Raw genomic sequence first — 15671 nt, 5'->3', positions numbered from 1 at the left:
AGTTAAAGTATCTTGAATCTCAATCACAACTGGTATAAAGCGGGAAGAATACTGGAGTCGTGTCTGTTTCAAACAGTAAACGTCTAAATGTCTAATTTCAGCTTTGATAGTGAGCTCTGGGAAGTGGCCAAAAGGAATGGGATTTGGAGTTAAAACATGATTAATATTAGAAGAGTGGCTATAAGCTCATCCTACAAGAAAGGCAGGAAATCTTATCAGTTTAGAAGATGTCTTATGTTAGTTTACTCCTCTGTAATAAAATGGTTCCATTAACTTTTTTCCATCTTTGTTTCTCTTTTCCAAATTGATTCTATCACATAGGTAGATTGCCTGTTGGTGAATTCCCATCTGTGCAGCTATTCACTTGTCATTTCAATGAAATAACACAAAATGTAGCAGCTACGTTTAACAGCATAGGAAAGATTTGCTGCAGTGCCTCTGAAATACATGAAGATCGATGTGCATAATCAATTATCCCATTAAACCAGCACTCAATACTTGAATTTCTGTAGCAGTTTTATGGTAAATATACCAGCATGTGTTACAAATTTAAGGTGAGGATGACTTGAGAGGCAGAATCCTGTTTTTAATTTGCACATTTACCAGGACACCTTTGCTCTACAAAACGTTTGCATTAATAAAATATGAACACGTGTTTTTATGATCAGCCTTTTGGATTATATATGGGTGCTCGAGTATGAACATGTATGTGTTCATATGTATGCATGTATGCATTTGTGTGAGTGTTTGTTAGTTTGGCACCTGGAATTGCCAAAATGTTTTAGTGGGGAGAAGAGTAGAAACCCTGCGCTGCTCAGCTGCTTCTGTTGCAGATGCAGGTTGACAGATACCGGGCACCCACACAAAGCAGCCATGCAGCTGAAACAGAGGCAGGTACGAAGAACGGTTTTGTGTTGGCAGCTTATAAAAATATTTTATTTTTTGTTTTGTGTTTAGGGGGTCTTGTGTTTTTTTTGTGGGAGATTTCCACCTTGCACTTCAAAACTAGACCTTTTTGCAACCTGCTGTCACATAAAAAACATGAAGTTATGTCCATGAGAAGGAAAAGAGTTTTAATTTATGATTTTCCACTGATTCATTTTATCAAATAAGAGATGAAATGGATTAATGTTAGATTTTATAGTCTCTTCTTTTGGAGAATTTTGAAAAAAATTACTTACATTAAGGTTACTATACCTTTAAATAATTCGGAAAAGCCTGTGCATTTTAGTGTCATGGCTTCCTAAGCTTCTGGAATATTATGGTTGTATCCTTGTGTAACTTTATGAAAAAGATTAAAATAAATTTAATCTTTTTCATGAAGTCAAATGAACATGCTGAGTTGATCTGGTCAAATAATAATAATTATGCAAATATAAACTGCATGTCTACTTATTATACTGTTTGTATTTGTAATGTATGAAATGTATGCATTAACAATGAAAGCAGAAGACCTAGTGAAGATGCTGCCTAATATTATTGTACTGACTTGGGCTGTAGGGCCACTCAGTGAGTAAGAAGCCATTATTTCCAAAGCAACATTAAAAGTCAGATTCCAGTTAACAAATAAACTCATGGACAAAGACCTTAATGTTTGGAGAATGTTATCTGACAATATTACATTTGGAGGACAAAGAAGGAGACCAGCAAGCCTGGGAACACTATCCTGACCGTATAGTTGAGGGTTGTGTGGTATTTTTATGCAGGAGGGACTGTTGCACTTCACAAAACAGATGGTGTCACAGGGAAATGGCATCTCTAGACATCAGCCAGGGATTTGGCTGAATTCCAGCGAGAAGCTTGGGGCAGGATCCCCAAAATGCTTGACCAAAGTCAACTAATTAAAAAGGGCAATTCTACCAATAAAATTGTACAATTTCAAGATAGTTGGAAATGATAGCCTCTCTCCTTCTTTAAAAATTAAGCAAATAGAAATAACTTTGGTAATACAAACTGGCCCTAAATCTTAGGTCAGATTTAAAAAAAAAAAATGTAAATACAGCATGTGACATAAACTCAGCTTCATCAGACATAAACTACACATTACACTGACATGCCTTTCTTTCTGTTGAACTACACATACATTTTGTTAATCTTTACGAAACGTCAAAAATAAATCCTAAACCACCACACTAGTTATCCTCACTCTGCAGGAGGCCAGATGTTCTTTGTCAAACGTCAGACTATTAAATGTCCTCAGCCATCTGTAGACCTCCATGTACCAGGTCCAAGATTTTTTACTCAAGGCATAATGAGGGCAACACATGGAGGAGATTGTTTGTCTTCACTGAAACATGTATTTTTTAAGTGACTCAAAAATCATTTCAACTTGTGATAAGTGATACATATTGGCAGTGAAATGAAGACTTTTGATTATATTTGTAGGGAAAATTACATCACAGTCCATTATCTATACATTTAAAAAAAAAAAAGCTATTTTAGTGGAGAAGGTTTAATGTTAAATGAAAGGTTTTATGTTTAGTGTCAGTATTTGTTTTTATTTAAAAAGAAGCAAGAAGAGCCCACAACATCAAATAACTATTGAGATAAAGTCAATCTTAATGCATTAAGAGTCCAAGGTTCTTGTCTTACTGTCAACTCTGAACCATTTAGCCTTTAATTCTTTCCTGTGTTTGAGTTTCCTGATAAACTTTGACTTTCAAATCAAAATAATACACTGGAGTGTTCAATAAATACACCGCAAGTCAAACAGTGACTGTGAATGCGTCAACCAAGAGAATGTGTGAGCTTTTTTCTAATTGACAAGCACCTTGTGCACCCTCTGGGCTGTTCTTGACCAAGGAAAGGACTCAGTCATCTTCCAACCTTCTTATCCACAGCAGTGTGTGCTAGCAATGAATGCCGCTCTGTGCTGGGGCTGATAAACTCTGCAAATCCGCTCTGGGACCCAAACACAGTTTAGGCTTTTCTCAGTGCCCAGAACCAGGCTGCTTTGCCCAACATGTCCCATGTTTTCCTTCAGCAGCACAGATTGCTCAGCTTTGTGACTAACAGGCAGGAAATTGTGATAATATTGAGCTCTAAAATTTATTACATGTCAAAGTCTGCATTGTAATTAATAAATCTCCCACTGGAAGTGTCATGTGAAATTTTAAGAGTGGCTTGTAAATCACTGGCTCAAGAAGGTGACCTTCAATAACTAGCACCTATAAAGAGCTGCTGGTGAAATGTCATTTAAACAACATCATAAATTACATGCACATGCTAGAATGACATGCTTGAATTTTCCTTATTTGGTCATGCATATGATAAAAGAAATAGCTATGATAAATTTATTTTGATGACTAAACTGCATTCAAAATTTACATTTTAAATAATGAAAATAAAATGCTTTTTGAAACAAAATGAAAATTAGTTGTACATCTCAAAAAACATTTATGAATGCTGCATAAAAGTTCACTATTTCTTGCTAATCATCTCAGAAAGTGATACTCATATGTTATCACACGCAGTTATATATTCCATATTTCTTATAATTTTGATGAAAATTGCTTATAGAAATTTCCTTTTCAAAAATGTTGGGTCTCAGAAATTTAGAATAATTTCTGAGACTCAGTCCCATTAGGGTATGACCATGAGTCCCACCCTAATGTGACCATGAGTCACATTAGGGTGGGACTCATGTTGTCACACCCTAATCATCACATTAACTCAAAACACCTGTAAAAGTTCCCTGAATCTTCAAACCGTCTCTCATTCTGGGTCAGTAGGCTACACAACCATGGGGAAGACTTTCATCTATTGTTATTTTAAACTCTAAGCCTTATCAGGCAGGTATTTATAGAGAACGGAACTATTTGATGATTATTTTTCTGATAATATTCCTGATGCTTGGTCATTCTGATCTAAATTACTAGTTATGTGAATATTTGCCCCAAGCAGTTATTATTTACAGATTAATAATGTAAACTTGGCAGAGGTGAGGTATCATTGCCTTTGTTCGTGTTGATGTTTAGCTGTCTAAAAAGTATTTCTGGTGACTAATTTTAATACACGTGCATTCTACCTAGGCACTCATTTCCAATAAATGGCCTGTTGTATTCATCGTTCCAAATGTTATGTCTCCATGGTTTTCTCCTAATACAACATTTATGCTGCTATGTTAGATCATATTGTGTAATGCGCTCTACCTATATTTTCATATCCTCTTGTCGCTCCTTTTTGACAACTTTATGAAGGAATCTTTTTATTGACAGAGCCGAAAGATCAGAGTTAGTGTTACACATTTTCAGAATGGGATTATGTCGCCAGAGTGTTCTCAAATAACCACACAAGCTTACAGGATGGATTGTATTTTACGCAGATTTGCGTTTTATCAATCCCAATAAAAATCGCAATGTCATTCACTACATTTGCATGCAACTGTCATATGCCATTACCCCAAATAAACACAAATTTTAATTTTATATTTATGAGGAAAATCAATAAAGGTGGAAGTGTCCAACAGTACTATTGACTTTTAAAGATTCTGACAACTTAAAGGCAATTTAGTGGGAACTGATATCCTCTTTGTTGCTGAGGTTCTGCAGCTCAGCTGAGTGGGAAAAAAATAAAAATACCACTCCAACCAGACTGCCTTTGATATGTGCTTCACAATAAATGCCATCCCTGTAAAAGGAAGCTCAGACCTCCCTCCAGACCTCGTTAAACAAGTCAAAGAGCAGGAAATGAGCGAGCCTACGGATACAGAGAACACTGATCAATCAGACTGACACTGATTTGGACCAATTGACATCCGAGTGTCTGCACACACTGCATCAAAGGCAGTGTTCCTAAACATCCCGGCTCACTTTACTCATGTGTAATGTAATTAACTATCCCAGGATAAATTGAAGATAAGTGGCAAGAAGGCGGGCCAAAATTTAATCAGTCAAACATAATTAGTCAGTTTGTATGCTTCCTGGAGACGATGAGGACAGAGGAGATGACTACATAATGGAAGCCACTGCTCTACGCCATCCTCTTAAAGCTATGTTGTCACCCATCAGAAAGACGGTTAAATAAAGTGACCCCAGAATTTAATGACACATATAAAAAGTATTTTATGGTTGTACTGAAAGAAGACTTGCAAGCACTTTCTCTTTTTAAAGTCAGAACAATTTTGTTTTTGTCATCACAACTTATCAGTTATTACTTACTATATTATGCCACCTTTTTATTAGTTTTTGGCACTTTCTGCCAATTTTATAATTGTCTTATTGTTTTTGCCAAACTTAATTTTATTTTCTGTTTTATCACGTATTTACCTGGAATGTTGTGATTGCTGTGAATCACTTTGGCCAGCTGAGGTTGTTTTAAATGTGCTTTATAAATAAACTTTGACTTGACTTGACTTGACTTGACTTGACATCACATTTAATTCAAACAAGGATTCCAAGATTAGGCATGATGTTTGCACTTTGTATGTGAAGTTGTTGTTCATGATGATGATGATGCTGAAAGGAAATGTAAGGATCAAAGACAATATTTTATAGCATTTCGTGATACCCTTTTGGTCAAAGTGGTTTGTTTAAGAGGACTGCCACGTCTTGTTTTCGTTAAACATTTTTCTTTTGCAATTAGTCGATATAAGCATAATCTTTGCTATATGATTTCTTGTTTTGGAGTCACTTTAAAAAGCAGATGACTTATAAAAAATAGAAAGCCTGCAGGGACAATTCAGATTATATGCTTCTTCTTTAGAAGCAAGTGTTTTAGAAACCACTGTGAGAAGTAATCTTAAATGTGTCTCTATACCATCATATGTAATAGGGAAGGAGAGGGTGAGAATCAAGACACCAGCTGTGCCCTCATTCTGGTAGAAACTCTTAATCAATACCAAACAGCCCCAAAAAAGTCTTGTTGAAAATGGCGATGGCCGGGGTCACTTACATCCAGTCGGTCCGAGATGTGAAATTGAACACCGAGACTCCAGGTGTGTCGGGGGGCTTCGATGGATTCTGCCAAAAAAAAAAAGAGTATTTCTTTTGCTCTTCTAGTTTAGTATATTTTGACTCGATGTTTGCAAGAAAAAAAAAAGCACATTTCTTTCCTTTAAACTTCAAAAGTAACATTCAAAGTACAGACTGGCAGATAAAAATGAGAAAAGAAGAAAAAAAATCACTCAAAATTCAAGTCTTCTGTCATCTGTTTCTTTTTTTCACGTATTTTCAAACAGGGGCCCTGTTCAACTGCATGTGCCATTGGCATTCGGATCACACCAACTAAATGCATTCAAGACAGCCCTCTAAAGAAATCAGGCTGTCCTTCAGGCTCTCGTCAAATCTACCTTAATAATGGGATTTTCACCCATCGCATTCAAACTCGCAGGGGACTAATGTGGAAGAATAATATTTCTGGTATAAGGTGCAAGCGGGTACAAAATTGAATTTAAAATGTTAGAATTGGCTGACGAAAAGCTAGCTTTGCTGTTTGTAGTGGTCAGGAAATCATGTTGCTCACAGTGAGCTGGATTTCCCACACACTCGTGCACCATCTGAGTCCAGCTAAGACGTGATGCGCGGTCTCACTAGAACTGTAAACTGCTTGCTGTAAATGGCCTGCTGTTGAACTCTTATAGTGCTAATATGCAACTGCATGCTGGGTCTGGAATTTCCTATGTTTTGGGTTCCTTCTCCTTATTTCCTTTGGCTGCTCTGTTCTTTTACCTTTATCCATGTGCACACTGACAACCTCGCAATCATTACTGACACAGATTTTATAAAACCAGTCAGTTGGATTTGCACTGAGTGGATTAGCACATGGACCCTGGCTATGTTCTGCACCACAGCATAAAATTTATGTGATGCATTTTATTGAGACGCCCGATCTCCATAGGTGTTTAGCGCTGTTTGTTTCTTTAATCTGAATTAAAAAGGAAAAGATGATTCTTATTTCAAAGTGTAAATCATCTCCATTCTGTCAAAACCAACCAATGTGAATGTGAATAAGTTCAAGAGGTGCAAATGTTATTGTAAAGATTTGATTTATTTATTTTATTATTTTTTTCTTGTGCAAAAAACAATTCAATACAAAAATACCAGAAGATTATTTTTCCATCAAGCCAATAATGAAAAGAAAAACAAGTGTGCAAATTTTGCAGTGGCTGCATTTTGTATCGATTTGATTCAGTCAAATTGATTCCAAATATGAAATCTCTTCATGTGGCTCTTGCGTAGAACAGCAACCCCAATATTAAAGCTCAACAGTCTCATTTAGCATGGAGCAATCTTATTTTTATTCAACTGAACAGTCAAATTAGCTTTGTGTGTTTGTGAAAAGTTATATGAATTGGGGAGTTACTTAACATAAGGTGACACATTCATTTCTCCCTCTTCCCACAGATTGCTCCACTGTTTCTGCTACACTTTGACTTCCTCCGCCTGTAAACCGATTTTATATGAACAACTGGTTCCAGCACTGGTGTAGCACTCAACTGGCCCCCTGACAGCAGTGAATACAGTATAAGCCTTTAGCCATTGCGTTGTTGCACACAGGCATATCCATCCTGATATTCTCTCAAACATTAAAACAAACAAACAAAAAAATCTTAAAACTACCACCGTAAAGATTATAAATGTAATTCTTTTCGTTTCAATGTGAAGCTTTAAAAGTTGGAACCAAAACCTTTGTGCTTGGCTTTGTGAAAATTGCATTCCAGTTGTGCCTGAAGCAGAGATATTTAATCTAATTACAGAGTCGTGACTTGATGTAGCTACACTAGCCACTGGAGGCTGTGATAATTTCTGAGGACCAACAGCAAAATGTCATTAACAAAACATGAATAACCAGAGGTTAAGCATTAATCATCTACCAATCACAAATAATCATTTGTACTCTCCTATTTGAGCTTTCTTTGCCAGAAAATAACTCTTTGCAAAGGTAATGGTTCTTCCGTTAAGATGCAAAACCAACTTTAAAGACTTAACTTGTTTTATGGTATATTTAATTTTTAATATTTATCAGAGCATGTGACACACTGTAATACCTATCATCACATGAGATCTCAGTAGACCCCTGTCACTGACTTAACTCTGCAGATTTTACAAGTCACCCTTTTCATTGATAGTTTCTTTTAATACATTTTTCAATCTATGAAAAGTGGAGAAAAAAGTTTTGGTTATAGCGCCTAATTTTCTGATCTGATCTGTCTGTTTCTATTTACATTTTTCTTTGTGAATTTGTTGCAAAGAAAATAAAAACTATGTGAAAGGAATTGAATAAAATAATATTTATAGTTCCAAAACATTTTTTCCCCATTTGCTCTTATTCATTACTGTTTTGTGATGGACCAAAGGGCCATGCTTAGGACAATGTTGTCTTGTTCCTCTCACATTACTGTGCTTCGTTACAAAACGAGCTGATGCCACGGCTTTAGTCAGGGTCAAACACAGCTGTCCGTCTCTGCATCTCAAATTTCATGTCGACTGCAAGCACCTATGATTTAGCTCCCACAATGAGTGGACAGCTGGTGGACAGAACGAATCCCTTTGCCAAAATTTCATCCCATTTGCTGGCTGTGATTTTAGTTTTGGATCAATGCTTTCTGCTTTCTGTCTCAGTTTTAATAGCAGAATGATGTAATAAGCCCACATCACTCAAATCTAAAATGTAATTGAAAATAAACAGGAAATCAATCTTTCAGTCTCTGTTCTCTCTTATGTTGTATTTATTGGTCTTCACAAGTAACGTTTTGATAATTGTTAAGAGCTTTCTCTTTACATTCCCCCCAGAGGTAAATTACAGCCACTAATGGCTCCAGATGGACACTCAGTGCCTGAGACCCTCCTTGCTATCAATGTAATTACAGCAACAAGGAGTACTAAAAGGCTTTGACGTACGAAATGTAATTTGCTACATTAATTCATCTTAAATATAATTTAAGTAAGTAGATGGAGTAACTTTTTACTCTGTTTCCATGCTAAGTTTTGTCCATACACTAATTCTAGAATTTAGTAATGATTTTTATAGAAGTTGAAATACAATCACTGAACTAGACAAACAGCACAAACCAGATATTTTTCTGAATATTCAACACATTCAGAAGTCTTGCTGCTCAATAACTGCTTGGTAAATATTTTGAGGGTAAAGAAATGTCAAGAATTTTTAAACTCAATAACAAAGCCTCCTGCATTCCCACCTGCACATTGACTGTGATTTTTCTGTTTGGACTTTGTCTAGTTTCTCTCTGTGTGTGCTTTATCTGGGTGCTGCAGGTCCCACTCAGAGGAGTGACACTACAGAGCCACAGTGCAAAGGTGAGATAGGCTAACCGTTGATTTGAAATTAGCCCCAATTAATGTGAGAGTCGCTGGTTTCTCCTCTGTCTGTGTTGGTTAGTTATTAAGCTAATTATCAGAACTGGCTCATTGATCAGATTGTAGCATATTTCGGTAATATTATGCCAGATGTGACAGTCATTTAAAAAGAAACTAGCAAGACTGTTTTCAGCATCATGTGTAAAATACTTCATTATCACAGATTTACCAAGTTAGAACTGAGCTGGCTCACACACATTTATAACAAATTTGTAACATCGAAACTGATTAGTTAGTCTGTCTGTAATTAAAAATTTCTTAACCAGCTACTAACCTGGTAAAGACATTGCAGTAGTGATAAATGTTTTCTTTTGTTTAGAACCACAGAACTCAGATAACAGTGGCTCCAGCCCAGAACTCTTGCTTGTGACTGACGGTTTTAATATCTTCGCTGTTTGTCATTAATACAAATTATTCCTGACAATCCTAAAGGTTATACACACATGCAGGCATTTTCCACAACAAAACAAGTTTCAAAGGCTGCATAGTCTTTGTTTTACATGCATTAAAGGGCTTAAAACATAGAGTAAGAAACTGAAACACTGCTGGAAATTTTAATGCAGTTCTCTTTGGGCTCAGCATGTAATCAATTTTAACAGAGCACAAGCAGTGAAATCCAGAAATGCTGAAACACTCCTACTGACTGGTATGTCAGCGGGCTGCTTGCACCAAACCAATGGGAAAGGGAAGTCATGTAATCTAACATGTTTGGATGTTTGAATATAGACTCCGGTGGGTGAACCAAACAGGAACCAGGCTGTTGAAGCGAACTACATTTTATTGAAAAGGTTTGAATATTAAACAGATACAGCTGTCAGAACCATATGCTCAGTTTGTTGTTTGGGGCCTGGTCTGAAGGAGAGAAGAGGTACATTGCAGGTGTTCAGATAAAAAGAAGGGGGAAAAGAGAAAGATTGTTTGTTGCAGGAGGAGTGGAGGCATGGATCCAAGGGAGCCTGAGTGTGGTAAAAGTTTAATTGTGTTAGTTACTTGATGGTTATTTACATTTAGGTGATGTTTACTGATCGCCAGATGGTGCATTGTTGAAGGGCAGACAGAAACACAAATTGAGATAAGTTGGAAATATACCTGCCCAGATAAAGGAAGGTTTACTTTTATAGCAATACAATGTGAAGGACAAAACTATGTTTTCAAGGTTAAATCAATTCAAAGAAATACACTATTGCAATATTTTCCCTGATTTTGTGGCTAAATTTAAAGTCGTTGGGTAGCTGTGTTTGGGATTCTTGTGGCTTTTTCCTCATGAATTTTGTTTAAAAAAAAAACAAAAACCTGTGTGCCACTTAGTTTCCTCTGGCAAAGAAAGATTAGTGTGGATTGTCACAATAAACGAAGATTCAGTGCCTTCACACAGCATTTTCCCAAATAATTTCTTTAATGTTTTTCCTTCTAATTTTTTATTTCTTTTGATAAGGTTGCTTTTAAGAACTGTGGCAAAACGATTCCCTTTTTCCCCTCTACCAATGCCAAATGAGCCTGTTCAGAAACCCGTCTGCTGCTAGAGTGCTGCAGCTGTGCGGCGTAGTGAAGTGGTGCTTCCTTCAGTCCGCCTGCAGGAATTCATTATCTTGAAAGCAAGCGTGGCAAAGACCATGGGCAGGTGGTGTGTGTAATTTCACATTTCTCCTGTGCCCCGTGAGCCGAGGATGCCACTTTGCGTTATCTATCTGTAGTGAAACAGCACATTGGCAAGGTCTGTTCAGCTGTCAGTCTGGCTGAAATGAGCCGGTGTTGATTAGACGAGGAGCTGAAATCCCCCACAGAAACCTCTTTTCACTTTTTAACTTTTGCGACTGACAGACTGCAACTTCCAGGAAATACTTTACTTTGCAGACTACTCCATAAAAAAATTACAACCAAAAGCATTCCCAAGATTGAAAAAAAAAAAAAAGAAAGGTACTGACACTATCAGAACTTCTTCTGCTGAACATGAACACATCAAATGTGACCACACCTCCATGTACCCTCACATGGGAATCCCAGCAGGAAGAACACGGGCATTTGGAAAAATGTGAAGCGATGCAAGCCGTATTGATTTGATTGCTTAGCGCACTGAGGGCCGTCTAACTGGGGTCATTGCACAATAGCCAGACTGGAGGCTTCACCGCTACTTTGTGTGTGTACTGCTGCAAACGAGAGATAAACTCAGACCACTGGGCAGTGCAGGCATACACTGGAGCAGAAGTGTTGGAAAGTTTAACACAAGGTCACAACATCGGCTGCAGCACGCCACGATTGTTTGAAGCGACAACCCAAAAGATAAAACTCCTTTTTTATCAGAAACGTTTTAGTGTTTGGCACTACTGTCACAATTCTCTGAGCTTGGGAAGTCGAACTATAGGCATTGTGATACAGGTCCCAATACAAATGTTTTACAGATCTTGTAAATAATAAGAAATTCTTCATCTGTCTCAACATGCTATGAAAACTGAATTAAACATTCAAGTGTAAAAAACTCAGTTTTAACAATCTTTTAGGGTTTGTATTTCATCAAAAATATCTCCCCAGCTTTGCTCTACTGGAAAACAACTATATTTGTTTTTGGGCATTTATGTGTCTGTCAGATCCACAACTTTATAATGTCCTCTGAAATTGTTGTTTTAAACATCTTTTGTTCCGTTTTGGATGTGCAAGCACAATTCTTATATTGCAACTTTCCATGCACCGAAGCGGTGCAGCTCACCAAACTCAAAGAGCAGTAAGTAAAAATCTGAAAGCATTTTCACAGATATATGAGTCAAGAATATTATCCTGCTGTCATGTCTCAGTGAAACACAATGCTGCATTCTCGATACCCTGGATAGGTCCTTGTTAGGGCTTGGAGTTCATCCAATTTCTTTCCAAATATCTCACATTTCCCATTATGATGGAGGAAATGGTTTGAAAATGTTTCTGCTCTGGATCTGTGACACCTCCTTCCCAATTCATCCTGGATTTAAAGACGTATTTGAGGTAATGCTTCAACTTTTGAGATGTTAATTAGATGCAAGTAAAAGAAGATAAAACAATTTTATTCCAGTTGCACAGCATCCAAAACCAGAGGATAACAAAGTTTCAGCCAGAAAATTTAGGATTAAAGTTTCTATAAAGCGTTAATCAGATTGAATGTTTATGGAAATACTCCAACCTACTCTATCTTTAGCCACACTATTTAAGTAAATGTTGCGAAAGGTAAATCTATGCACTGATTTGTCACATTTTGTCTTTGCCTCAGGTTTGTTTTACATAATTTGCCAACTTTTTTGTCTAGCTTCTCATTATTATTTTTGCAGTTTGAAGCTTTTTTAAAAACATGATCATGAGCCACCAGAAACATGAATGCTTCTAAATGTTTCTAAAAGTCTTAAATTTTTGTTCAGGAGCATGTGCTATAATTTTACATATGTTACACTCTCTAGGGGTCTACATGTTCTCACTCTTAACAGCAGAAAACCAGCAGTAGTGGCACATTATAGAAAAATATGTTTGCCAGCTTTCTCCATTAATGAGCGTTCACACACAGCACATAATAGCAGACATGCAAGCACAAAAAAGCTATGCCTTCTCTAACGCATATGGCACCATTATCCGGACTACTTGTATTTTCTGTTTGTACATAAAGAAGTCACTGTTGCAATCAGGTGAAATACAAAACGAAGCTGAAGCTTAATCATCTAACCATGAACAGGAATCCAATTTCAATTCTGGAATATGTATTATTTATGTAGCTTGTTTAATTCAAACATCAATACAAGCTTTGCTTTGTCAGCACAAGTTTTTAGAAAGTATGAATGATGCTCCAATAAAATTAAACATTCTATTGACTAGCTTTTTATTCATCTGTAACTTTGTGTCTTATAGGTGTAAAACTACTAAGTTAATTGTGTGGCTGTAAAACAGTGAAATAACCAATCAACAAAATGCCTGAGGCAGAAAAGTTGGACAAAACTTTAAATAAGTTATAGACTATTGGTCAGGTCATATGAAGTGTGAAAACAATACGTTTTTAGTAATGTCAGTGCAAATTAGAAATACCCAAGAAATTATGTAGTTGATTATTGTCATAAACTTAGCCAATCTAAACTGACCTCGAGCAGTGAGATGGAAAATGGCAAGAACAGTTTCCTATTAGCAGGGGGTCTTTTCCATTACTAACACAGTTTCCATGTAAATAATGACCACTCAGGAGAAAAGTAAGAAGTTAAACGATTTTATTATACAGAGCCAAAATGAAAATGTGCCATTTTAGAGCAGTATCTCATTTTGTCATATTGCAAACTGTGTTTTGAGACCAAAGTTTCATATCCCCATATTTAGTCCCCAGGAAGAGAAATGTAATATGTTAAGACAAAAGTAGAAATAAATCCCTGGTAAGGTCAAGGACAATAAAAAAGACAAATACAAGGCATATATTTACATTTAATATTTTTTTTATCTTATATTAGAGTTTTAGCCAAGTTCATCTGAATCCAATTAGTTTTATGACTCAGATTTTTAACTGTTTACTTCATCAAATATGCAGTATTTATCCCTGCATTTCATACTAATACCAAAGTATATACAGTATATCAAAGTTTTCTCATAACATCTTAATAAAGCCACCTATCACACTTTTAATAGCTGAATATTTGTTTGGCTTTGGTTAGTGAGCCACATTTGTGTGTAGCTGTTCTTTGATGTTACAGTCTGTGGTTCTTAGCTGATCAAATGGTAGCACTCATGGCTAACCCTAAATGACAACTACAATTTATCCCACTAAGATATAGTTGTTTTAACACTGTTTGAACAATGTAAACATGATTCATGCACACTCACATAAAAATGCCTTATGGACATGATTATTGCTCATCAGAGAGTTGGAATATACATAGTGGTTTGTTTGTTGCACACAGAGGTTAGTCTCATCTTTGCCAAACATATTTTTTCCAGAGGTCTTGTGGTTAGTTTAGTTCCAAGAGAAGAGCACAGTATGACTTTGGGGTACATTTGCTACAAAATTCACTCTATTATGAATGGTTTTAAATGAATTCCACTTAACATTTCTCATGGCACAGTGAAGGACTTTAAATAGTTTGAAAATAGCCTAAGACATTTCAGTTAGTTGAACAGCAACAGTTATTTCTCTATGTTCATTGCTTATCTCTTTCCACCCTGACACTCACTTTCAGCCCACCAAGCTGCCAAAAGGTGGTCCCACCTGCCTATGCTCATCATATGACTTATAGAGTAAGTTATTATTATTATTTTTTTGCATAAAAACTGTTCTGCTATTGCTGAAAGCAAGGCTGTTGTGTATAATTTATATTCTGTTAATGACACGTCTAGTATTAAAAACTTTCAAGTAATTTGGTTTTCTTAGACATTAACTCCTCATGACGGTCTTCTTTTTTTATGTATCATTAGGATGCATTTATTACAGTATAAATTTACAATGTTCAGGATAGTTAAAAAAGGGCCGTATTTTCCAGTCGTACGGCTAGATGACATTACCACATTTGACTTTATGGCTGCTGTGGAGACTGAGGAGTTTCCTGATCATTCTTAATGCCATGTTTGTCAGATCTGAAGGTTAAAAAAGCTTTCATCACATTGACTTTTTACTTAGAGTGCAGAATCGTGCATCGTGCTATACTGTTAATGAATTTGTTTTGCATTTCAAACAAGGTCATTATGTCAGCAGATACCTGCTCACCAAAAAAAATGTCCATCTAATTAAAACGACTGTAATTAAAGAGGACAAACATTACTGGAAACCTATAATAACTGAAAGGCTTAAAGATACTGCAAAGGTGGCATGATTGGTTGCTTTTAAACCCACATCTTCAGAGAAGCTTTTTTAAATAAAATTACAATTTGCTCACATTAAACTGACAACATTGTGGTTGCATTACATTCTCTCTGTGGGACATTCTATTCGGAGCATATTATCTTTGGTCAGAGTAGAGAAACACACGGGATGGCAGGCAATAGCAGACCTCTCAAATATTCCTGCATGACTGCACTATAAATTTCTTAGCTTGGAGAGAGAGAAAAATAGGATGAGGTCCTACCTCATATGTGACATGTCAATTACTCCAGCCACCATCTATTTCATTTACTGCTAAGTCATAAACAGTGCAAAGTAAAATAAAAAAAATGCTATCTCCAACATCTTTAAGTTTGACGTGAATACATTTTTCTCAACTGACATGATTGACAATTTGAGTTTTCCCATCACTGTGCACATGGCTGCTCTTGATATCTATAATTCAGTCAATTAGTTTAGGACATTTGTGACTTATTGTATGAAATTCTGCTATTTAGGAAATGTTGCTTACTTCTTCTTCTACTGCCGGTTTATATTTAATAAATTCT

This window comes from Xiphophorus hellerii, chromosome 15 (assembly GCF_003331165.1).
Source record: "Xiphophorus hellerii strain 12219 chromosome 15, Xiphophorus_hellerii-4.1, whole genome shotgun sequence".
Classification (NCBI taxonomy): Eukaryota; Metazoa; Chordata; class Actinopteri; order Cyprinodontiformes; family Poeciliidae; genus Xiphophorus; species Xiphophorus hellerii.
Note: the sequence above shows the minus strand (reverse complement) of the source record.